General features: G+C 44.0%; 1 protein-coding gene across 1 annotated transcript in view; it reads right to left on the bottom strand.

The window, feature by feature from the left end:
* SFMBT1 (Scm like with four mbt domains 1) overlaps positions 1-13840 on the bottom strand; it is a 127200-nt gene extending 113360 nt beyond the window's left edge. The window contains exon 1 of the mRNA XM_082849126.1: positions 13666-13840. The gene's annotated coding sequence lies outside the window, so the exon portion shown is untranslated. The remainder of the gene's footprint in view (positions 1-13665) is intronic.
* Positions 13841-24057: the final 10217 nt, after the last annotated feature.

Here is a 24057-nt window from a genome sequence, read left to right as displayed (position 1 = left end):
AAGAGAAGGAAATTCAGTGCCCACCACCTCGAGGTGCCTCAAGGTCAGCACTGCTGACAGTCCTGGTGTGCACACTGACCAATCGGGAGTGCCTTTTTTACCTGAGAGGGCGTTAACGCAGAGTTTCTGTGTAAATTTATTAGGCATTATCCACAGGTAATTTGCTTGCTCTACAGTCCTCTTCAAATCCTCTGATGTTAAAACAAGCCTTCAAACCATTGTTTCTTCCACCTGTTCTTTAAACATTGAACGGTCCAACTTGCCAGGCTACCCTGTTGCTTACAATGCTTTTCACAATATAAGGAACTTGACTAAATCTAATTGCCGATTTCTATACTTCTTTTTCCTGAGATCACTTATTTATTTATTTATTTATTTATTTTATTTATTTTTTTGGCTGCACTGGGTCTTCATTGCTGCATGTGGGCTTTCTCTAGTTGTGGCGAGCGGGGGCTACTCTTTGTTGTGGTGCGCAGGCTCCTCATTGCAGCGGCTTCTCTTGTGGTGGAGCAGGGGCTCTAGGTGCACAGGCTTCAGTAGTTGTGGCGCATGGGATCAGTAGCTATGGCTCTCAGGCTTAGTTGCTCCGCAGCGTGTGGGATCTTCCCGGACCAGGGATTGAACCCGTGTCCCCTGCATTGGCAGGCGGATTCTTAACCACTGCACCACCAGGAAAGTCCTGAGATCACTTTCTGAAGGCACCTTATCAACCCATAAGAACTTGCTTTTTGCCATACTATGTTATGCTGTCTCTTTGCCACAAGTCCAAGTCTACAAGTCACATCCTTATGTCTGCCTTCATGGGTCAAAACTACTCACTAGAATACAAAATAAATGGCAGAAAGAATGCCACAGCAAAGCAAACACACTTGACTCCGGAAAGCCCATAGTGCACTCAGCGGCTGCAAGCCCCTGCAGGGAAGGGCACTAGCACTTGTGGACCAGCAATGCCCGCCCGTTGCTGGCCCAGTGTGTGCACCCTCTGCACAAGCGATGACAGCCCTGGGTTAGGAATATACTACCATGAATTGTTACCCATTTTTTGATGACAGTATTTTAGAGGCAATGGCAGTACACAGAGGAGATACTAATGGGGTATGAATGTAAGCTCTGAGGGAGTGTTCTCAAGTTCTTCCAATAAAGGGTAAGAAGTAAGAACTCAGATTACTGAAATATAATAACACTTTAAGATTCAGCTACATAATGCATCAAGATTCCAAATTCAGTTTCTTCAGAAGTTACGATACTGGAACCATAGCATTCTGTTTAAAATTCCTTATCAAGTAGCTCAGATAAAAAGCAACTTAAAAAAAATTTAGCTGTATTACTGCCAATCAACAAAATACAAAAAATTTTCCAGAAAATAATTTGTTAGCCAATCCATGCTGCTGTGATTTTCTCAAAACCAAAACACAAACACAAATAAACTAAATTGATAACAAGCAGCACACACACAGGTCTTGGGCTTTAAAGGCATGGTTAACACCTCACAGTCTGTGGACATCTTCAGACATCTCAGCCTCCCAAGACTCGGCTGGGAACTCTGCCCCCTCTACCCCTCCTGCCCCACAGGAAGGGGAAGGAGTGGCAGAGACTTTATCTCCTGCTCCCCTTATTCTACTGCACCCAGTGCTGAAGAACAGTCTACTTATACAAACACATTAACTCAGAAAAAACACATTCAGTATTAGAAAGTTTGTCTTAATCCAAGCAAATGCAGTTATCATTATTAGTCCATGACACTGTTTATAGCATAAAAAACTGGAAATACTGACTGAATAAATTATGGAGCAGCCATTAACAGACTACTAGGCAATCATTAAAAGAACAAGGCAGGGCTTCCCAGGTGGCGCAGTGGTTGAGAGTCCGCCTGCCGATGCAGGGGACATGGGTTCGTGCCCCGGTCCGGGAAGATCCCACATGCCGCAGAGCGGCTGGGCCCATGAGCCATGGCCGCTGAGCCTGCGCGTCCAGAGCCTGTTGCTTCGCAACGGGGGAGGGCACAACAGTGAGAGGCCCGCGTACCGCAAAAAAAAAACCAAAAAAAAAAAAACAAGGCAGATCTCTGTGAACTTGGATATATCCAAGACATTTTAAATGAAAAGAGCACTACCAATTGAGTTTTTTGAAGTGGGTGGAGAAATATATATCATTATACAAATAGAATTTTTCTGGAAGAAAACAAAAAAACTAGGGATAACAGTGGCCTGCAGAAGGGACTGAGGGGACTTCCCAGCAGTCCAGTGGTTAAGACTCCAAGCTTCCAAGGCAGGGGGTACGGGTTCGATCCCTGGTTGGGGAATAAAGATCGATGCCGTGTGGTGTGGCCAAAAAGAAAATTGTACAGAGCGGACTGAAGGACTAGGGATATCAGTAAAGGAGTACTGTACACTCTTTTTCACTATTCAAAAAATATTTTACTACGTACCATGTATCCCTGTTTAAAAAAAAAGATTAAGGGAATTCCTTGGAGGTCCAGTGGCTAGGACTCTAGCTTCCACTGCAGGGAGCACAGATTTGATCCCTGGTCAGGGAACTAAGATTCCACCTGAGGCACGGCCACGCCACGGAGTGGCTGAAAAACAAGCAAACAAACAAAAAGATTAAGTACTTAAGTCTGTGATTATGATAAAAACAAAGCAATGCAAGAAAAAGTGATGCCTATTAAAAGAATTTATTATCTCTAAATTCTTTGTGGCAACATTTGAATTCAGTAAAATGGGTGCGTGGAGGGGTGGTATAGGAAGAGGTTCATTCTACCCACATAACTTTCAACTTTTTGCCACCCATGATAAAAAAAAAATGTATACTTCCTCCTCAAACCAAGATGCAAAAATCCCTTAAATGTTTAGCTCCACTGTAATCAAAGTTTAAATGATTCAAATATATTAATAGATCTGCAACTAAAGTTCAATTACATTTTACATGTTAATATCACATACTATGAGTAAACAGTTTTACATAATATCTTTTCGTTTCTAAACAAAGAACTTCAGAATTACTGAAGAGTCCAAATTTTCTAAAGTTTCTCCAGCCAAAAATCAGTTAAGTAAAAAACTAGAGTATTGACTCATTTTTCCTTTGTGCATGGAAGCAGAACAAAATATATCAAACCAAAAAAATTTTTTTTTCATTAAAAAATAGAGGGTTTTTTCCCCCATAGCGTCACAATTTCCAAAACTTCTCCATTTCCAGGCAGGACTGAGGAGGGGGTGGGAAGGATTATAGGCAAAGTCTAAGTCTGGTCAACCCTCTTTCACTTCTGTGGTGCCTCCCCTGTTCTCAGGTACCCCCAGTCCTCATACAGATACAACATCATCAGCACTCCCACCACAGTAAGAGCATCAATTCAATTAACAATGGTGGGAGGACAATGGATCCACTGGATTTTATTCTGCAGCTCAACCTGGGGCTCATGAACCTGCAAATAACAGGCTCTCATTAGTTACATGAGGGCAAAGGAAGTATCAACAGAATTGCCCCATCCTACGCTCATATAGAACCAGACTGGTGATTTCCTCTCTGTAACTACTATCATGAAAAGTAAAGCAAATGACTGGAGCTAATGCCCTTCAATTTGATTTTTACTAATGGAAATCCATTTGTGTCAAAGATCTGAAGATGGGCAGTTATCCTCGAAAAAGTGATGTTATAAGTTATAAAGAAAATGAAGTTGAGGAAAGGAATGTGGCTCACCTAAAACAATAAACAGACACTCCAAGCTGCAAAATATGACAAAATATTGACTTCTCATAAAAAAAAATTCTGAAGATTCAAAACTAAACTATAATACTGCCCCCAAATCTCCAGAGTTTAAAAAAAATTTTTTCTTAGAGCATCTACAAGTTGGTTGTTTATTCATACCTCCACGTAACATATATGTATTTGCTACGCCCCATTCTCAGTACAGGGATGCCATGCTGATTAAAGGACAGACCTGGTTCCTATCTTCATGGAGTTTACAACAGCAAACAGAAGAACAATGCATTAGTGCACTGTCTAGTTTTCCCACAAGGAACAATAAGGGAAAACATGCCTGGAGTAGGTTTTAATATTCTCTACAGTGGGGCTCTAAAACACTTTATAATAAATTAAACTTTTAAATTTAAATATTAGAATGAGCTAAAAATAAGATAATTTCACATAGTGATAAGTGCCATGAAGAAAACCAAACAGTAATGACACATGAAAAGCCAGGGGAGCGGAGGTAAGGATGTTTAGGAAAGGTTTCATTACTGAGCTGACCCCTCTGATGAAAAGGAACTAAATGTAACAAACTCAGTGTACTTGGAGGGACAGAAAAGACATGTGGCTGGATTGTGGGAAAGCAGGCGGAAAAGTGGCAGAGGTGGGCAGGGAACAAATCACAAAGGGCATTACAGACCACAAAAGGAGTTTGGATTTTATTGTAATTACTATGGAAAGCCACTAGCAGGCTCTAAGCCTAGGAGTGACAAGACAGGATCTGATTAAACATCATAGTTTCTTGTTTAGCAAATAATACATTTTAGAGTAGAAATAATGTTATAAATGATGGTGCTGCAGTATTGCTTCTATGCTTTCGTTCAGCTATAATTCATCTACTGTCTACTCTCTGCTACGTTGTATGCAAGGTACCGATAAAGAATAAAACAGGGTCTCTCACCATGAGCTCTCAATCTGGTATAGACACTGAACAAATAATTACAATTGTAATATTCACAAGAGGAGAATATGTAGAATACTGTGAGTACCCAGGGCAAAGGGTAGTTAATCCGGCCTGGAGAAGTCCAGGGAGGAAAACTCTACAGGAGACCTGAGTCTTACAGGACAAGCAAGAATCTCCTTAGTGTAGTCCCCTAAGCACAACACCCAAACCACTGGTGGAACATGAGAAAATTTAGGGGCTGCTGAAGACTTTCTTTTCAAGTATTTACATAGCATCATTAAGGTGGAATGGGAAAAAGAGTTAACATATAAAACATGAAACTGCAACTTCACAGGTATTGCTTAAACAGGATTTATTAAGAACTTCAAAGGTACAAACTTCTAGTTATAAAATAAGTCATGGAGATGTAATGTACAGCATGGCGACTATAGTTAACAATATTGTATTACACATTTGAAAGTATCTAAGAGAGTAAATCTTAAAAGTTCTCATCATAAGAAAAAAATTTTGTAACTAGGTATGGTGACAGATGTTAACTAGACTTATTGTGGTGATCATTTCCCAATATATACAATTATCAAATCATTAGTTTTACACCTGAAACTAATATAATGTTGTATGTCAATTATACCTCAATTTAAAAATTAAATTTTTTAAAAAAAATTTCACTAGCATTTGGTTTTCCCACAACACTGAATATGTGGGTAGTCTAAATATCACTTCAACAAGTGGGTCTGTGCTCTCTGTATATGTATGTGTATGTGTGTGTGTATGTATGTATGTTAACCATTGTGTACTGGGGTTAAAAACTTTTTTTAATACCAACATTTTTTGCAGCCATTTTTATACTTAAGCCAAGACAACATTTAATCAAAATTTTCAAACAGATTTTGAAAAAATTCCAAATACTCTCCACTTAAGACTCAAAAGTTATGAAAATTTTCCTGATTTGTTTTATTTTTCTATACATATGTGCATATATGTATACTTTATGAGCCATTTGAAAGTGTTGAAGACATCATGAGACATCATGATACCTCAGCTCTAAACTCTTCAGCTTGCTTCTCCCAAGAATAAGGGCATTCTCATATATAGTCACAACACCATTATCACACTTAAAAAAAAAATTCTTAATATCTCCTGTTATGAGGTACATAGTTTGTAAAAATTTTAAGTACAAAGGCTTTGTTGAGAACCTTGGGAGTTCCCTGGCTGCCTAGCGGTTAGGGTTCCAGGATTTCACTGCCAGGGCCTGGGTTCAATCCCTGGTCAGGGAATTGAGATCCCGCAAGCCACATGGTACGGCCATAAATAAATAAATAAGAAACTTACTGAAGGAATATATTTGGATAAAACGATTAGACTTACTATTACTTGTATTTCATTATTTTTATTTTTAAAATGTAATAATGTTTTATAAAATTTAAGTTAAAAAGTCAAAATTTTAGGAACTTCCCTGGTGGTCCGGTGGGTAAGAATCCATGCTCCCAGTGCAGCGGGCCTGGGTTCAATCCCTGGTCGTGGAACTAGATCCCGCATGCATGCCACAACTAAGAGTCCGCATGCCACAACTAAAGATCCTGCATGCCGCAACTAAGATCTGGCGCAACCAAATAAATAAATAAATATTTTTAAAAATAAAATAGTCAAAAATTTAAAGTAAATTTTTTAAATATTGAAAGAATAATTATGGTAATCAAATATGGCCAAAAGCATGAGATTGGTACGTGCGAGACTGATATTTGGGGAGCCTTGTGTTAGTGGAGGACACACTGGACATGCAGAGGAGAGTATGTGCAGAGGACCAGGGTGTAGGCGTGGCTGGAGGGATGGGCGTGTGTGAGAGGGGGCTAAGCTGGGCAGGTGAGGGGACAAGCTCCTCAAGGATTCTGTGCACATTCCTGAGGAGCCTGGACTTTCCCCTGCTGGCAGCAGAATAAGTTTATGTGATAAAATCAAGTTTGTTTAGAAAGAGCTATCTGGCCACAGTGTGTCAGATGGATTGGAGAAGGAGGGGCAGAGGATGGAGGGTATGGACAACCATTTGGAGGCAACAGAACGTATTTTTAACTGCAAATATTTAACATTTTAGTTATATTATGGGCTGAACAAACCTGCTATACTGGTAAAGGAACAAAACAAAAACAGTAAAACTAAACTAAGTTTACTTGCATGTTCATGGTGTAGAAAAGCAGCTTTTAAGAGAATAAGATAAGTTAGTAGAGACTTCCATAAAACTTGAAAGAAACCCTTGGGCACTTTTGAAGGTTTCAGCATTTAAAGGAGTTGGCTCTTTTTAAAACCTAGTTTCACTTTCCAAAGTGGCTTTCCTTTTCCTTGGCAAGATTCATCGCAGCGTTAATTTTATATTTACCAGTCACAATTAAAATAAAACCAATGGGAAAGAGGTGGGGTGCAGAACAGATCAAGTGATTTTCCGACAAGCAGAGTGCCCTCAGGCAGTACTGAGCAACTCCAGAAAGTTCCACTTACAGAGTCCAAGGACCAGATACCAGCTCTGCCTCGGAAGAGGAAGAGGGCAGCACTAGAAGGCCTAAGTGGCAGGACAGGATGCTGACCCTTCACTCCCCTTCCACCAGAACTCTAGTTTTACTTATTTTACATATTGGGTTTCCTAGAAAGATTTCACTTAACAAAGGGTCCCATAGCTTCTAAAAATGTTTGAAAGCCAAGGAGTCAGAACTGCACATTCTTAAGTAAAGGGTTGGTAATTCAAGAATAAAACTCAGTTCCACGGGAAAGCTGTTGGGGGAAAAAATGGAAGCCATCACTAAGAAGGAAGGTCAAAAAAGAGACCTAGGCAGATGGGCCGGCTAGAGGAGTAGCTTTAAGGTAGACTGAGGGATTCTGTTCAGGACCTGTAGATTTTGAGAGGCCAGCAGAGCATCCAAACTGGACAGGCCCAGAGAACAGAGGATATATGGATCTGAAGCTCAGCAGAAAGGTTTAGGGGGGCATAAGAGCTAGATGAAGTCTAAATGTGGGGGAATCCACCAAGGGAGGGTCTGAAAAGGTCACAGAAGGCAAAAAGAAAAGGGTCTGCCTCGAGCTAAGATTGTGTGGAGCTAGTGGCACATAGGGCCACTTCAGGAGGAGACCCTGAAGTCTCCTTCAGGGTCTGAAGTGGGCAGTCTGTCCACAGAAGAGCAGGCACAGGCTGGACTGGCAGGGGTGGTACTCAACAGAGCAGAAGCTGCAGAAGGGCAAAGGGACCAGAGTAAAGGGTACTGGCCAGGAAGCAAAAGACTGGACAATGGGTCCAGGCTTAAAGGGGCTGGAACTCTTTGAGAGGAAAAGGAGGTTAACAATGAGGTCAAAGATGACACAGGAAGAGTAGGGAAGCCTCTCAAGGAGGTGGCGGAAAAAGAATACCACACCAGAACCTGAGGTTTCAGTAGTATAGCTGCTTTGGAAAGAGCTCCTCTCAAAGTTAATAGAAAGCCAAAATCAGGGTAAAGGTCAAGGGGTGGGCTGGGAGGAGAAACGGTTTTCAGAACCCTGTTGTGCCTTAAAGCTCTGGATCTGGCTGTAGGAGTCATGGAGCCCTCCTCAAGCACTCACAGCAGAGAAGGAAAGCCACCCTAGAAGGCAAAGCCAGAAGAGCCCACCCAGCCCACTGCTTCCCGTGTCACAACTACTACTGGCAACAGAGCCATTTAAAATTTCTCTCAGTTCACCCAGGAGCCCTTAAGGAAAGCCAGGCACAGATAATATCTAAGAGCAGATTAAGTCTGTTTCCCAATTTGTGTACAGTGTTACTTGTATCAATATTAACAATAATAAAAACTTACGTATATTTTAAATGCAAATACAAACCATGATTGAGGACTAAAATCAACTTCAAAAGGGAAACAAATGAAAATAATAAGCATCAACTATATTAAGAGGTCAAGGGGTTCAGATATCATAAATGACCATAATAACAATCAAATACCCAAAGTTTTTCATATTTCTAGCTTTAGCTACTAGATCACCTACCCCTGCCCATTTTGCTCAATAATAAAAATGAAACCTGGACATCCCTGGTGGCACAGTAGTTAAGGATCCACCTGCTAATGCAGGGGACAAGTGTTCGATCCCTGATCCGGGAAGATCCCACATGCCGCAGAGCAGCTAAGCCTGTGCGCCACAACTACTGAGCCTGCGCTCTAGAGCCCGTGAGGCACAACTACTGAAGCCCGCACGCCTAGAGCCCGTGCTCTATAACAAGAGAAGCCACCGCAATGAGAAGCCCATGCACCGCAAGGAAGAGTAGCCCCCGCTCACCGCAACTAGAGAAAGCCCGTGCGCAGCACCAAAGACCCAACGCAGCCAAGAATAAATAAAATAAATTTTAAAACTATTCTGGGTAAAAAAATATATATAATATTTTGGAATTAAATCGAAGTACTTGTTGGTTAACACTTTAAACTGAATTTCAGCAGGAAAAACTCTTGAGGTATTTTAATGACTGATAAATTTCTCAGTCCATCTCATGTTGTCATTCCAAATACGACTGTCCTGCACTTGCAGCTGCCAACAAACCTCCCTCCATCTCTCATCTAAGACCCTCTCCAAATGTCATCTCAGCCCAAAACCAACTTTCCCAAACCAAGCAGGTACTCTCAACTGCCCTATCCACCCCAAATCAGTCTAGTGATTAACCTTTCTCTAGATTAAGCAAACACACCTGCATGCAGCACTGTACACCATGTTAGAAATGCCACTGTATAGCCTTTACCCACACAGCCCAGTGCTTGGCTCTGCAGTTACTCAACTATCAAACCACAAAGTTCAGCAGAGACCTAATACCTTTAGACAATATATAGACAACATTTCTTTTTAATTATGTCCTTGAGTGATGATCTAAAGTCAAAAAGAGCTGAATAAATTTATAAACATCCTCTTGAATAAAAGAGACTAAAAAATAACTACAAATCTTTAGGTGCCTTTCAGCAACAGGCAAAGATTTACAATCAAACTTGTTAAAACGTCTACAGTAAAGTCATAATTTTTCTTTTAATAACCCGTCTTCTTATCCTCTCTCCCACTTTTGTAAAGCTTAAAAATGAACTTGTAACAACCTGACCACATCCTTTCTATTGTAAACATTTTCCAATGGGGCCAGTTCCACTTGAAGAAGTATACAGTCATATCAAAATCCCACTCCCTGAAGTCTAATGGTTCAAAATCTCCCAGGTAACCAAAATCCCCAGAGACTTTCAGCCAATTTAACAACTATGTACAAGAAGAAATTTTTTTTTCAATTACAAAACATTCCAGTTAGAAAACAAATTCTATTTACAGAGATAAAAATACCCTGCCATAACAAAACCATACCATTTACTGATTAAATGTTCTTTCATTCTCATTTAAATTATTCTGAAATACTGGTTAACAGCCAAATAAATCCAGAAAGAAAAGTTTCAGGAAATTATAAGATAGAAAAGATTTAATAAAAAATATTTAGCATTCAAAATACCTGCCTTATGGTCTTCTGCTTTCTGGATTGTATTCATTTCTTTAATGTGAACATGACATGAAGTCATAATAAAAAGGCCAATGAAGTTTGGACAGTTCAGCTTTTCTATAGACTTCAGAGTCAAAAGATATCAGCTTCTACATCATCATTCTACAGCTAAGCCCAGTCTAGTCACCACTGTGAAAGCAAAAGTACCCTACAGAAGCAGCAAGATTATGAATAAGAAAAGCATTTTTAAAGAGAAAAATCATAGTTTACAAAAAAACAAAAGACGGAATTCCCTTTCATATGTGCTTCTCATTTTGCATCTCTTCAGTTGCATCTCTCAAAAATTTAACAAATTTTAAGTTAAATATCTGATAATGCCAAAGCTAAGAAATCTAAAAAGAGCCACCAAAAAAGGAAAGGAGGAAGGAAGGGAGGGAGGGAGGAAGGAAGGAAGGAGAGATAAAAACTGGTGGATCAATAACAACTAAATGATGAATTACTTTCCTAATGATGCTATGAATCTTGGGGTAGAGTGACCAAATTCAGCTTAGTTTTTGGCTAACTGTCTGACTTAGTCACAGAAAAACACAATTATTCAGCAGAATCATTTCACAAAAGAAAATCTTTGAACTTTGTGGACTACGCCCCATACATCCCTAACACAGGCCTCAGACAGTTCCCAACTTTGTATCACACAGATGGCCATGCAGTAGAAAAACACAGACCTTTGTGAGAACTAACAAGAATTCACTTACAACCTCTAACTCCTCTCCTTTAGCATTAGAAACAAGAAAGGGTACAAGAATATACTAAAAGGCATTTGGGTAGGATAAGCAAATTGCTGAAGTACTTGCTTCAGGGGGGGGAATGTAAAAAACCCAACTTCCTAGGTCTAACACAAAAAGGTATCTTAATCATGTTGAAATTAAAAAGAAAAAAACACACCTGATACAACTTTTAGTTACTTTTTGTTTTTGCTTTCATCGCTAGAGTTTTAATGATTTGATAAACCAGGCAAATATCCTGCATATATAAATCAAGTTAATTGCCGTCATTTAAAAGGTTGTTAAAGCTTTATGCCCACATTCTTTAATTCACTGAACTTTAAAAAATCCATTTTCATTTAATTTTCTCAGCAAATTCTAGGCTTTAAGGAACTGACTCATCTACTGACAACTTAAATCTGACTTGTTGGGAAAGTTTATGATTCATCCTTCAAACCTAATGTCTGCAAATATACCTGTATTCCAAAAACGAGAAATAACAGATTAATACAGGCCCCGTGTCCACAACGACTCCCAAAAACCACAGATCCAAACCTGCACAGTACTGCCTCAGCTAAAAAGTGATCTTCTGACTAAGAAGTCTCCCAGGTCAGAATTTTTAGTTATTTTAGATATTAAAAAAAGTAAGAATTGTTATAAAAGCATCAGGATTAGGGCGAAAACGACCATGACCATAACTCCAGGTTTACACACATGTTGTCCTTCAGTTTATTAATACTGCCCCCTTTCACCCTCAAAAGAGTTCTGCTGCAAAGCAAAACTTACCAGTGGTGATGGAAGTCAGTATAGTGATCACCTTGGGAGGGGGAAGGTGTTTACTGAACGGAAAGAATGTAAAGAGAGCCCTTCGGGAGGCTGAAAATACTCTATATCTTAATCTGAGTGTAGCTACCAAAGCGTATACATACGTAAAAAGTCATTGAACTCTATGTACTTAAGATTTTACTGTAAGTTAGGCCTCAATAAATAAATGAATAAATATATATATATAATTTCAAAAACATATTAAAATACATGTGTAACTATCTTTCCAGATAATTACATGAAATCATCCAGAGCTCCCAAGATATTTTCTCTAAATGTATTTTAATAATGATGCACACTGTGAGCACTTCTATGTAGAACCTTTCAAAGTACAGACCGAGATTTTTTTAATCGTTCACTTTAAAAAGTCACCGAATTTTAGAACTGAAAGCAGCAGAATAATGATCCACTCATCCTCTAACTCTGCAAATAAGGAAAACCAAATCTGTAAAGGGTAAGAAACATACCCAAGATAAGACAGCTAGTCAATGACAACAGCAGTAATGTAACTGTTTCCTGATCTTGGGCCACTCCCGTTTCCACCAAGCAGTTACTTTTCTGACATTATAAACAAATCTCAACTCTGAATCTACCTGTGGCCTAGAAAGATTCAACATATCCCTCAAAACACGAGGCCAACAGGCCCCAAAGTGTATGCAAGAAAACACTCATCTTCCTTCCTCCTGTCAAGACAGTTGACAAATGAACAATTACATTTTCAGGCATTTTGCTTGCGATGCAATAAAGTGTGACATCTGAAAAATGTGGTTCCAGAGGAGAAGGCATATGCAGGGATTGACAAAATCCATTTTATTTCCTTTCAAATCTCTCTGATGGTTTCTTGGTTCTCAAGACTGTATCACTGCTAAGTAGGGCTCACGAAACCTCGCTCAGGGCCGTCCATCCGCATGGCTTTGAGAGAACCGCTGGGAATAACCCCCACTAAATAAAACGCCTGGCCCTGGCAAGGGTGTCCTACCCCAATCCTGGCGCATAACAAAACGTGCAGGTGACCTGTCCTTTACGGCTCAGTTTTAGAACCCAGTGAGCAGCTGACATCTTGTGAAAAACTTAACATACATCCTTTCCGCGGGAATTTATCTCTGTTCTCACAAGGCGTTTCTGCTCCCCACAGGGCAGGCCTGCCTTCTCAGGACACTCTGCTCGCCTCTCCATAGCCTCTTTTCAAGATCCAAAACGAGACTTTAAGAACAGAAATCGAAACGGTCACGGACCTCCCGAGCAGCAAGCCCGGCTGGGGTCGAGCAGCGGGCTCCCCGCGAGCCCTCGGCCCGCTCGCGCGGCGCTAGGAAGGCCCAGCGCACTCCACCACGCTGGTCCGAAGCAACCGGTTGCGGCGGCCGCTAGACGCTCAGCGGCCGCCTCGGCCCTGCGAAGTTCGGACCTCCGCGCGGGCGGCGCGCCCCCGGGTCCTGCTGCGGGTTCGCGCCCCGGCCCGGAGCGAGCCCGGGGGGCGGGTCCGCGGGGGCTCGGCGGGCGGGAGCGCGGGACGCGCGGGGAGGGGCGCGCGGCGGGCCCAGCGCGCCGGGGAACTTGGGCGCCGGCGTTGCCGCCGCCCGGCCACTTTCCTTTCACGCCCCAAGGCTGCCGCTCGGCGCGCTGTCCGCCCGGGACGGCCGGCCGCCGCCGCCGCGGCGAGGCGCCCAGGCGCGCTCCTGCTGCCCGGCAGGCCGGCGCGCGGGGACGCGCCAGGCCGCGCGCGGGCGCCGCGTTTCCCCCCCACACACACCCGCCCCGCCCCCGCCCCCAACGTGCTGCCGCCGCCCGTTGGCGCCTCAGACCGCGCGCCCGCCGCCCTTCGGCTCCCGGCGGATTTTCGTTGCCAAAGTTGCGTGGCCGCCTCGAGGGGGACGCCGCGCGGTCCACCGCCCCGGCGCCGCCGCCGCCCCTTCAGGCCGCCGCGCGGGAAGGCCCAGTCGGCGGCCCCGCTTTTTTACCTGTCGGGAGTTTTCGCGCGCGCACTCGCTCGATCGCTCGCTTTTCCCTTCTCGCGCTCGTTTTCTTTCTTTTCTTCTTTTCGTTCCCCCGTGCGGGCGCTTTTTCCGCTCGCGCCGCCTGCACTCGCTCGCTCGCGCCCTTCTTCCTGCTGGGCTCCGCGGAGCGGGGCGGCCGGCAGCTCTCCCCGCCCCCCTCCACCCGCGCTCCGGCGGAGGCGGCGGCGGCGGCGGCGCTCAGCGCTCCGACTCATTCCAATATGGCACGGGCGCAGGGCGCATGCGCCCGCGCCCCCCCACCATCCGCGCTCCTCCCGGCAGCCCGCGCCCCTCGCGCCGCACGCGTGGCGCCCCCCGGCCTGGCCTCCCAGAACTCGCCCGCTTGTCTTCCCGCACCGCTGGGCGGTTGCGGGAGGCGAGGCGGCCGCGGACTGGGGTCCTGGGGGGTCCAGCGCCGCCAGCCGCCCCAGCCCCACGTGCCCGCAGCCCACAACTTGCAGCGGACACCCCCGAGGCCGTGGCGCAAGGCAAGCGGCGGCGCCTCCGGCCCCCGACGGCGCTGCGACCCCGCGCTGCCTGGCCCCGACAGGGAGACGCGCCCCCAGGGACCCAGCGCCCACCGTGTCCCTGCTCCAACCCACGAGGGAAGGGCCCCCGCGCCTCACCTCGGGTTGTGGACAGAGCCCAGGAAACCGGGTGGCGTCCCTGTGTAGATTTTGGTGTCCGAGCCGGGGGAAGCGCGATGCTGTCGTCCGCACGTGACAGCCTCCGGCAAGATGGCATTAGCGGAGGAACGAACCGAGCGACAGCTGGATACCAGATCGGCGCGTGTCGCCGTGGGAGAGGGCTGCGTCCTCCCGCCTGGCCCACGTCGGAGACGTGGCGCGACCCTTGAGATCTGAGAAGGCACCCAAGTGCCCCCTGTCTGCGAAGTCAGACCCGGACCCCCGGCACACCCGGTGTCTCTAGGCTTCCGCAGGAGGTGCCCTGTAAATCCGAGTTTTCCTGCCGCTCGGGGCCCCGGCGAGGGGGCACAAGACGGCTGCCGAATTCCGCCGGGAGTGCAGGGGGCCCGGGGTCGGGACAGAAGCTCGAAGGTGGCTACAAGCCAGCCCCGCAACCCGAGGTGCCCACGGGCGTTATGTTCCCCGAGCTTGCCCCTTCCCCAGCGAGGGCAGGTGCCAGTGGGACACCCCTATCCCCACCTGCTCTGGAGAGTTCCATGCAGGAAGGAGTCCCTGTGCCGTGGAGACCCAGGAGTGCCCGGACTCCCGGGCCCAGGGAGGAGGTCTCCAAGAGGGCTTTGACGGCTCCTGCCTTTCGGGGAGGAGGAGGCGCCCCCACCGCAAGAAGGAGGTCTGGGGTGCCAAATGCGGCTCAAATCATTTCCTACTGACCTCAACCATCGCGCTGGAAAATATTACCCCACTTTACAGACAAGAGTTGCTCAAAGTCACGCTGCTGGCTAGATTTGAATCCAGTTTTTTTGTTTGTTTTTGTTTTAACTGCCACTGAAAAGAATAAGAAAACCAGGGAGAAACAAACATGAAAAAAGAATAAAGTATCCATACTACTACTACAAAATGCAACTTTTTACACATGAAACCTTCCGCTTATATGCACGTCTTTACATAGTTGCAACCACACATTCTCTTTTGTGTTTGCTACCATCGCTAACATTTTTCTTCTGTTCACACAATTCATTTTTAATGTGTGCAGGTATCCTCATCCATTCACTCAGTCTCTTAATATTGCCTATTTTGGTTCCTTGTAATTGTTTGCTAATGTGTATCTTAGTTCTGCACTTGGAACAAATTCCTGACAGTCGAATAACCAGGTGGAAGGTTAAGGAACAGCAAGGTGTTCTTGCCCCACAGTGCCATAGGGCTTCCCAAAGAGCTGCCCCACTTACTCTGCACCTCCCAGGAACAAGTGTAAAAGAGTTCAATACACATTTCTAAGCGTTGGGTACCATCATTTTTTCTCCCCAATTTAACAGTGTCTATTGGTATTTCAAGGTTACTTCAGTATTTCTTAGATGACTTTAAAAAGAAATGTTTTTTCCATGCATTTACTATTCTGTATTTCCCTTTCTGTAAATGATCTGTTCACATCCATTCATCTTTTGGGGACTTGAACCTCTTCTAACATTGAATAAGCATTTTTTATGTTATAGATATTGCTCTTCTGTCATAAGTGATCCAAATATTTCCCAGTCCATTGTTCTTTTTTGTTTTATTCAATCTGTCATTCTGGTCCTTTGTGATTTTTTAAAATTATTTCAATGCAGACAAACCTTTCTTCGACCCATCTGATAGTCTTATTTTCTGCTAGTTTTCTAAAACTTCATTTTACATCTAGTTCTTTGGTGATTATCCATGGCAAGTTCATTTTGCTGTGTGGGGTAAAATATAGATTTAATTAACCAGCATCATCACCAGTTTTTATGCAGTCACCATTAATTAAATAATTCTTCCCTTATCCTTTGCTTAGTAAAATCTACTTTTATGCTAGGCTTTTGATTTTGGTTGGTCTATTTCTGAATTGTCCATTTCCTTTCACAGACTTTGGTTTAAGCAAATAACATGTGGATCTAAATATTGGTTCTTTAAAATAGGTTCTCACATCTGGCAGGGCTAGAATCCTCCTCATGGGGTCTTCTTTTATTCAGAATATCACTTGATATCCAGACTGGTTTAAGTCTGTACACATTTTAGGATAATCATACAGGGCTTAAGAGTTCTGGCTTTGGAGATGGGATCATCCAGGTTCAACACTCACCAGCCCTGTGACCTTGGCAAGTTGCTTATCACCTCTAGGCCTTATGGTCTTGGTCTGTAAAACGGGGATAAAAGTGACACCTGCCTCACAAGCTCAATGCCTGTCATATAGTGTATATATATATATATATATACTCAGTAAATATCAGCATTGTTATTGATATTTTTCCCAAAAAAAGGGATTTTGCATGGAGTTACGTTAAACCTATGAATTCATTTAAACAGATCAAATACTCTATAATATTTCATTTTCCCAACCAGGACATGTGCTATCTTTCCTCCAAATATGTTAAAACTCAGACAGAAGCGAGGTCCCTCATTGACTCCAGCCTCTCTCTGTTGCTCACCTTCACGACCCCTGAGGAAGAGGAAGAGCAGAAAGCCACAAGGAACTACCATTTAAGAGTTTGGCTTGTGCAGGGCCCCGTGTAGGTATGGACATGTATGCACATGCAGGAAATCTTCTTTACCCTTTGCAACATCCCCCAGGGCAGGTCATGGCATTCTCTATGGACAAAGAGCAAACTGGGAGTTTCCAGGTCACTCAGTGAGAGCCAGAGCTAGACCACAAACCTGGTGGACCAGCCCCTCAACCCCTCTGCCACTTGGCATTTCGTATAGTAGTTATTCACAGAGGAGGCAATGCCAGAGGAGCATGGAGGAAACTGACTTCTGATCATGGCACACCCCTGCTCAAAAGCCTCCCAGGGCTTCCCGTTGCACTTTGAAAAAGCCAAAAGACTTACTTTGGCCTCTGAGACTGGCCCTGGCCATCCTACAAACTCACCAGGCACCACTCACCAGTCTTGCTTGCTGCAGTTCACCTGTACCTACATCCTTTCCATCCCATAAGTATGACAAGCCCCTTCCCACCTCAGGACCCTTGCACACTCTGTTCCCACTGCCTGGGACACCCTCCATCCCACCTCATGCACCCACCTTCACATAGTTAGTACCATCTCATTGTCCCAGTATCTGTTTAAGAAGGTAGTCTCCTGGACTTCCTCCTGTTGTTAAGTTGTTAAGTTGTTAAGAATCTGCCTATCAATGCAGGGGACACAGGTTCGATCCCTGGTCCGAGAAGTTTTGACATGCCACAGCACAACTAAGCCCGGGCACCACAACTCCTGAGCCCGTGTGCCACAACTACTGAGGCCCGCAAGCCCTAGAGCCCACGCGTGGCAACTACTGAGCCCACACACGGCAACTACGGAAGCCCGCGTGCTCTAGGGTCTGCACACCTAGAGCCTGTGCTCTGCAACAAGAGGAGCCACCTCAATGAGAAGCCCACGCACCACAACGAAGAGTAGCCCCCGCTCACCGCAACTAGAGAAAGCCCGTGCACAGCAACAAAGACCCAACACAGCCAAAAATTAACAAATTAAATAAATAACTAAATAAGAAGGTGGTCTCCTTAGACAAGTCTTCCCTGCCCACTCCACCTAACAGGTTCTCTCTCTCCCGACAATTGGTACCTATAATTTATATCTGTATTTTTGTCATTTTGTGGGGTCTGTCACCCTTGTCTAATAACCCCACAGACATCAGTCCCCCTGAGGGCAGAGATGTGCCTGTTTCATTCACTATGAAGCTGGTCCTTTCCCTGAGAAGCAGCAGGTTGATGAGAGGGTGGCTAGTGGGTCAGCTGGCAACATCCGAGACCAGAGGTTGGCACACCCATGACGTACCCTGACTATTCCCAACTCAGTCTCCACTTCCTACTGGTTCTGGGGGTGGAGGCTATGACCTCCTGCCCTCACGTGTGATCATTCCGTATGAACCCCCGTCCCCTGCTACTTCCAAGCAGTCCTACTCTCTGCAGGTGGGTGTCAACTCAGGGCCTTGTTCTGAATGAGAGCATTAGGGCCAGGCCTGGACTCTGGGGACCCACAGAGCCCTCAGCCAGGACGTGGGCCCATTTTCCACCCAAGAAGAACTTAAAGTTCTGCAGCCTCCCAGGCCCTGCTGTCAGCAGCCCTCCATTGCCACTGACCAGCCAGCACCCTTCAATCAGCCCAAGGGAAGCAAGTCACATGATGATGCCCTGTGGCTAATCATGCAAAGGATCAAGTAGACCACCACCGAAGAGTCCCTGCTTACACCATGCCACTCTCCATTGAAGCCCAGTTCACTATGCTGGCCCTGCTTCCCTAGGGGCACAGGCCACTGTCACGTGTCCCTTCAACACCTGCCTGGCTCCACCTCCACATCTTGGCTCCTGCAATTTCACCCCGCCAGGCATCCCTCTCTCCTATACCGTGTTGTAAGGGAAAGAGCAGTGTGCTTGGAGGCACACAGCTTAGGGGTCAAGTCCAGATTTAGTCACTGTTTATTTATGAGACCTCCTTTTTTAAAATTTTAATTTAATGTATTTATTTTTATTTATTTATTCATTTTTGGCCACGCCGCGTGGCTTGCAGGATTCTAGTTCCCCGACTAGCGATCGAACCCGGGTCCCTAGCAGTGGAAGCACGGAGTCCTAACCACTGTACCGCGAGGGAATTCCCCAATAAGACCTCCTTTATGGGACACTTCATCTCTCTGGGCCTCAGTTTCCTCATCTCTATAAAAATGGGGATAAAGCCACCTATCTTGCTGGGTCCTGAGAATCCAAGGCAGTAATGTTCATAAACACTCTTTGCAAACTACGAAGCACAACAGAATTATAATAATTGGCCTGGTCCAAAGCCACTTCCTGCAGGAGGCCTCCCAAGATCTCTCCACTTCCTTCTCTGTCTACGTAGGGCACTTAGCTTCCTTTTCCCCAGTCACCTACCTTGGGAAAAGCACAGGCTCACCAGACCCCATTTCCATCCTTGAGTATCACAAGCCCAGGGCTATGCACAATTCATTCCCAGGGATCCCTCTCTACCTCCACAGCTCTCTTTTCCCAATTCATGGAGGAAAACAAAATTAATGGGCACAATGTTCTCGATTTTATATTATTGGGCCATGCAATTTTCCTAAGACTTTTTGCCCCTTCAACATCTTATCTGCTAACAAGAGTTTAAGGGCACAGAACTGGTGACCAAGAATACTCAGCAATGCAGGGAAAACAAGGCTGGCATTTATCTTTGGGGTGATGAAATGTTCAAAAATTAGATATGGTGATGGTTGCACAACTTCATGATATACTAAAAACTGCAGAACTGTACACTTTCAAAGGGTGAATTTTATGGTATATGAGTAATATCTCCATTTGAAAGTTGTATGAGAGAAGTCTGCAGTGACTGGTTCCGAGGACACAGGCCTGTAGCCCTTGGATCAAATGTGGCCCCAGGTGGTACTTTACTTGACCTGCACAGTGAGGTTTGTTTACAATACTCTTTTTTTGGGGGAGGGGTAATTTGCATAGAGTAAAATGCACCCATTTTATAAGTGTGCAGTCTCTGAGTATTGACAGAGGTAACCACGACCACAATCAAGATACAGAGCGTTCCATCACCCAGAAAGTTCCTTCCATCCCCTTTCAGTGACTCCCCTGCCCACAGGCAACCACTGATCTGACTTCTTTTCTTTCTTTTTTTTTTTTTTAATTTATTTGGCTGCATCGGGTCTTAATTGTCTCCATAGTTAGTGTTGTCTGTTTTTAAAAAATTCATCATAGAGTAATACCTTTTTGTGTCTGTTTTTGGGATTCATCCACATTGTTACATGTATCAGAAGATTATTCCCTTTTCCTCTGATGTTCAACCACTCCTTTATTTCAGGTTAAATAATATTATTTTAATCACACAGAATGCCCAAGGAATGAAGATTCAGCACCTCTCTTTTCTACTGGTCTTCAAAATATTGTACCCGTATCAGTGAATTTTTGAGCATATACCCTCCGGTATGTTTACTTATGTTTAAATCATTATTTTATACACACATACTATTATATCTAGTAAAATATTACATGCATTATAAAACATACACAATATATAGAAATTTTAAAAGGAAGAAGTAAAGGTAAGATAAATACTACTTTAATATAATTTCCATTTTATTTATCAAAGGAGTATAATCATTTTGGCCCTCACAAATTATTATATTAAATGATTATTTTTAACAATATTAAAAAATATACATGAAAAATAATATTGTTAAAAAAAGGAATGGGATTAAAAATGCTTCTTTTTTTACACTGCTGAAGTATAATTGAAGTACAATAAACTACACATATTTAATTTTATAATCCGATTCGTTTTGACATATGAATATACCCATGAAAGCATCATGACAATAAAGAAAACAAATATTTTCATCACCCACAAAAGTTTCTTCACATTTCTTTGCAATTCATCCCTCTCTCTGCGAACATCCCCAGGCAGCCACTGATGTGCTTGTTCACTACAGTTTAGATTGCATTTTCTAGAATTTTATATAAATGGAATTAGTCGGTACTCTTTTTTTGCCTGTCTCCTTTCATACAACTTAATGATTTTGAGATCCTTCCATGCTGTTGCATGTAACAGTAGCTCATTCCTTTTTCTTACTGAATAGTATTCCATTGTATGGGTATATCACTATTTGTGTATCCGTTCCCTTGTTGATGGGCATTTGGGTTCTTTCCAATTTAGAGCTATTATGAATAACGCTGTTATGAACATTCATATGTAAGTCTTTCTGTGGATGTGTGTTTTCATTCCTCTTTGTTAACAGCATATATATTATGTAATATATTAAATATAATGTACTAGAAATATTCCTAATTATTAATTAGTAATATAACATATGATCTATGAAAATATATAATAAAACAATATGAAATACTAAATCTATAGAGATATGTATGTGTGATATGAAATGTGTAATATGTAAATGAAAATATAATTTATAGTATATAATAAAATGTAATTAATATAACATGTATTAAATATTTTGAATATATATAATAAATGTCCCGTCAACAGTCATACACATTAAAAAGTATATATATATCACACACATACATATATATGTAAATACCTAAATACACATACACACTTTTATCTGATGTGTATGTCTTTGATGGGACATTTAGTCCTCATTCCCTGTGGTCCTCTACCCACCTGTTCTGAAAACCACATTAAAAAGAAGCAGTCACTCAGGTTTGACCCCAGAGAGGTCACTTCCAAGACCTGGAGGTCAAGTTGGGGCTGAGGAGCTGGCATTTGGAATCAGGACACCAAGGCTCACTATGCTGGCCAAGGGCTCCTGTATTTGGCTACTTGCCACCCAGGAGGGAGTAGAGAGTAGGGCCAACTCAGGCACAGAACATTCTCCAAGCCTGTCATGGCCTCCTAAAGGGTCAGAGGTGGGAGGTTCATGAAGAGAGCTGGCCATTGGGCCCTTGGAAGGGAGTTAGCAGGGTAAGCCCACCAGGAGAGGAAAGAGTAAAGGGCGACATGACAGTGGACCCTCCCAGCCTCTCCCCAAAGCCACCTGCTGGGCTTGGGCAAGCGCAGCCTGCATCCCTTTGATGCTCGGAGTCCTTTCTCCATCCCCTGCCTGCTTGCCATGACTGGAGACCACAGTCCCCGCCTGTCCCATGCCCTCCATTGCACTCCCTGCCTCTTCCCATGCTACCATTTTTCCTTTTTTATTAAGGTATAGCTTACATTTAATAACTATTAGGATATTGGTATGAATTTATAACATGTTAACACGGACATTCATTATGTTTGTTTGATGCCTGTTATAGCAACAGGGAAGCTTAATCTCCCTGATAAACAAGAGCCTCACAGTTACCTGGCGGGGCTTCCAGCCAAATGTGTGGTACCACTTCTAGGCCCCCAACTTGTTTCCCTGCTTGTCAGTGCTGGGTGGATTTGGGAGGAAAGAGATTTCTGCATAATACAGACAAAATCAGAGATAATGCCAATGGACCTTGCTTTACCCGGTAGCTTTGTACAAAATGAAGTGTAGCCATTTGAATTCTAATTTTCTCATTACTTACTTTATAATTCCTGAGATGTGTGATCTTCATTCCTGTTGGGTCTTGCTCCTAAATCCTCAAATTTCCGTTCTCCACCGTCTTCAGTCAGTTCTGGAGCACAAAACCTGAGACAGTCACTTTTAACTTCCTGATATCAATTATTTTATCCTTATAATCTGGCTAGTAACATTTGGGCTGTTGAAAGCAGAGCAGTGCACTCAAAGATGTCTAGAGGTTCTTTCAGCTCAAAGATTTGGGATTGGGCTGTGAACACGATTGTGAATATTTCAGATAAGGAGTTTTCCAAGCAGCAGAGCCAGACTAAATCATTCATGCATGCTTCCTCTCATTGATGCCAGCTGTGTGCCTGCACAGGTGGGACTGAGGTGCACAGACAGATCTATTGAATGGCCAACCCAGAAGTGCTCCCAGCTGAGTAAAGTCCTCCCGAGGGTTGGTTCAAAGAAAGGGGGTCCTAGAAAGGGCCTCTCTCCAAGGAAGGAGGCCTGATTTCTTCTCCTGAGCTGGGAGCAGAAAACCTGAGTCTGCTTGTCCCTTCTCTCCCAGGGCCTGGCTTTTCCTCTGTGCAGGTGGGGAAGGAGGAGAGGCTCTATAGACCCTCCCAGCACCTTTGTGCTGGGTCCTCTGATAGATTTACTATGGCAGCCAGGAGGCACTGCTGGGGAGAAGCAGCCTTGGCAGGTGGGGGCAGGCTCTCTGCAGACAGCAAACGTCTTGTGCACTGTTCTTGGTGGGACCCCAGCAACCAGAGGATTAAGTAAAAGCATGCAAGTAAAGGTCTTCTGTGGTGCCCAACTTGTAGTCTCCCACATCAGCCAGATCCTCCATTGTAGCAGGACTCTGGGTTCCTGGAGGATGCCTGCCCCCTCTAGCAGCCAGGCTCACTTCTAGATGAGAAATGGGGTGGGCTCTTTGAGGCAACCAAGGGTCTGGAACAGAGGGACTTCCAAGGATGAAGAACAATTGGAATTCACATTCATTGCTATTGTCAGTTTCCTATAAAATTAAACACACACTTACCCTGTGATCCAGTTTCTCCACTCTTCAGTTAAATTTACCCAAGAGAAGTAAAAACACACCCACACACAGAGACTTGCACAAGATATTCAGAGCAGCTTTATTCATAATAGCTGAAAACTGGAAACAACCCAGAGGCCCGTCCACAGAAGAATAGGTAAATTGTGGTATATTTATACAATGGAATACTACTCAGTGATAAAAATGAATGAACAAATGTTAGACACAGCAACATGGGCAAACATGGGCAAAAAATAAATCATTCTGACCAAAAGAAACTGGACGTAAAAAAGAACATGCTGTATGACTACATTTACTTGATGTTCTAGGACAGCAAAACTAATTTCTGATGATGGAGGTCAGAGTAGCAATTACTTCTTGAGTGGGTGCTAGAGACCGGGATGGCACACAGGAAATTTTCTGAGGTGATGAACCTTGCTCTGGTCATGGTTACATGGGTGTCCATCTGCATGAGAGTCATCGGGTTGTACAGTCCTGATTAGTGCTTTTTACTGACTGTAACTTATTCCTCGATAGGAAAAATAAACCTCCAGGATGCACTCCGAAATGAGGAGCCTCTGGGGGAGGGGTGCTGCAGAGAAGCAGGCAGAGGCCCTGTGTGTGCGCACTAGCGCTCCCTTCATCCAACCCATCCTTCAGGAGCCTGGCTGGGAATTG

This window comes from Leucopleurus acutus, assembly GCF_964270905.1.
Source record: "Leucopleurus acutus genome assembly, chromosome: 10".
Taxonomy (NCBI): domain Eukaryota; kingdom Metazoa; phylum Chordata; class Mammalia; order Artiodactyla; family Delphinidae; genus Leucopleurus; species Leucopleurus acutus.
This window is presented reverse-complemented; position numbering and strand designations above follow the sequence as displayed.